Source organism: Echinops telfairi, unplaced genomic scaffold (assembly GCF_000313985.2).
Source record: "Echinops telfairi isolate 266 unplaced genomic scaffold, ASM31398v2 ScPeMD7_11;HRSCAF=52, whole genome shotgun sequence".
NCBI classification, from domain to species: Eukaryota; Metazoa; Chordata; class Mammalia; order Afrosoricida; family Tenrecidae; genus Echinops; species Echinops telfairi.
This window is the reverse complement of record NW_022103908.1, coordinates 35,719,747-35,722,593: the sequence shown is the minus strand read 5'-3', so window position 1 is coordinate 35,722,593 and position 2,847 is coordinate 35,719,747.

Sequence of the window (2,847 nt, the reverse complement as noted above, 5' to 3'; positions counted from 1 at the left end):
TAAAGTCCAATATAAAATCGACAGATTTTTTACCATCAGTCTTTTAAAGAAGATTGAAGTTAATGAAGATGGTGTGGTAGTTACATAATCTATTGTCAATTTGAGACTTAACGAGTGAATGGGGTGGAGTTTACCTGTCAATCAGGTCACAGCTTGATGTCCTCACTTGGAGTCACTAAGGAGATAAATAGCTCACTGGAGGCGGGACACTTGCTCACGCCCTTGGAAACTCTCTACTGACAACGCTGACTCCGTGGGAGACATTGCAGCTGACAAGACACATGGAACTACGCTGAGTGCCCTGAGCTGGAGAAGCCACATGGAGACCCTGCCGGTGCTGAGATGTTTACAACGCCACTGGATCCACAAGACTTCCCACCCACTGGCCTGTGATCTTGCTGCATTTGGCATCGTTGCATGTGTTTCATGAGTCTGAGGAGGATGTTATAGATTGGTATCGGACATATGGGCTAATATTGGAACAATGGACTTGATTTGGACTGGGTTGAAATGTTTTCTCAATATTCAGTTGCTCTTGTATATAAAGCTCTTTATTATACACATATGAGTGTGTCTATGAATTTGCTTCTCTAGTCTACCCGGACTAACACAGACGGTTTGATGTGTAACCAATAGAATCCAGAAAGCAAGTTCCAATCAAAAGGCATTATTTGCTGGAGCAGGTCAATTCCAGGCAGAGAGTTTGTTTTGCTTTTGTTTTGGCATTCCAAATGGATAATTTTGATAGATTTTCTTGAAGGACACAGGGGTTTCTTACAAAGACATTTTAAGAACATTGAAACCTGCATTGGTGATTAAAAACCCAGGAACATTGCACTAAGCAATTGTTTCCCACCACAATACATCTTCTTATGCTTTGAAGGTAGTAAGAGCCATCCTACAAGAATTTTCTGGGACACCCTTACCACTCCCAGCCTACAGCCCTGATCTTACCCCTTCAGAGGTTTGTTGTTCCCCAACCTCAATGAACCCTTCAAAGGAGAATGATTTCAGTCCCTTGAGATTGCTCAGATTGGTCTTCTGATGGGATGAAAATCGAAGAGAGAAAAGTTAGTCTGGCGCAAGAGTAGAGATGGAAACACCATCTTCAGAAATGTATAGACCTAGATGGAAAATATGTTAAGAAATGATAGCTCCACATTTTATATTTTTATTTAATAAAGGTTTCTATGATTTTAGCAGTGTTTTTCTTGCCCATATATATGTATATACCCATATATGTATAAGTCCATATCTGTATGTGCACACATTTACATATATATGTATATGTATGTATGTATTTCTACTTCTCTAGAGAACTCTAAAACAGGTTCATACTGAGTAAGTCCATTCATGAAAACGAACTCCATTAACAGAGCCACATCCCTTCCACAGAGCAAGAAAGCAGAGCAACGGACAACAGAACCAGGGCAGTGCCAGGCAGGGCTCCAGCGCTTCCTCCAGCACCTGGCCCCTGTGGGTGGGTGGAGCTCCAAAGTAAAAGGAAGAGATCCAGGTGACTTTAGCTGCTGGGCCACATCCCGGGCCATCATGTTCACTGACCCTAGTTAGGTGCTCCCTTTCCCTGCCATCAAATCCATCCCAACTCATAGTGACCCAACAGGACAGGGTAGGACTGATCCCAGGGGCTTCCAAGACTATAACTCTTTGGGGGAGTGAAAGCCTTACCTGTTCCTGAGGTGCAGCTGGTGGTTTCAAACTGCTGACCTTGTTAGTCCGGGTAGACTAGAGAAAAAAATTCATAAACACGAGAAAGAGGTTTGTATACAAGAGCAACTGAATTTTGAGAAAACATTCCAGCCCAGTCCAAATCAAATCCATAAGTCCGATATTAGCCCATATGTCCAATACCAAGCTATAACGTCATCCTCAGACTCATGAAACACATGCAATGACACTGAATGCAGGAAGATCACAGGCCAGTGGGTTGGAAGTCTTGTGGATCCAGTGGCATTGTAAGCACCTCAGCACTGGCAGGGGTCTCCACTTGGTTTCTTCAGCTTCAAAACTCTGATGTGGCTTCTCCTCAGAAATGTCTTTCAGGGGATGAGTATTGAGAGAGAGTGTCTCCCACCTCCAAAGGGGGGAAAACAGGAGTTCCCAGAACCCTCAGGGCAAAGGCCATGCTCACACAGAGGCCTCATTGGCTATACAGTGATTGGCAGGCTAGACTCCACCCCTTCACTCATAATCCTCTCAAATGGACACACGATTATATAACTGCCACACAGCCCAACACATAACCACTGAGCCATCAGGGCTCCGAGTTGGGTACAGCAAGGCAAAGAGATGCCACGAGCTGTTGGCAGAAAAGCTGAGCCAGTTTCGCTTCTGTGCATTGAGGTCTTTAAACAGGACGTTATACCAGCTGGTAACTGGCGGGGAAGACTTGGAATTCAGGAAAACCAGAACAGAGACACTGACATCATCTCGACAATGAGAATTGAAATAATTATTATTCGCGTCCAAGTCCCTGTGTGGTGCCCAACCCCTAACCTAAAAGCTGATGGGGCAATTGGCCTCCCCCCACCCACCCCGCAGTGGCAATGCAGAAGAAAGGCCCGGCAAGTGGCTTTCATGTTGATTGCAACCAAGACAAAACCAAACCACCCTGTAACACAAAGACGCCACCCCATGTTGGTGTGTTGTTATCGAAGGGCAGCCCCTGACGCCCTAAGAAATGAGTGTTCTCGCCAGAGCAATGATTCCCGTACATCCGTGGGGACTAGGATGACCCAGGATGGACCCTTCTTCAGAGATTCCGGTGGCGCCCCCAAGGGGAAATGCCATCTACAGGGGAAAGTCTTCTGCCTCTTTAGTAAGAGA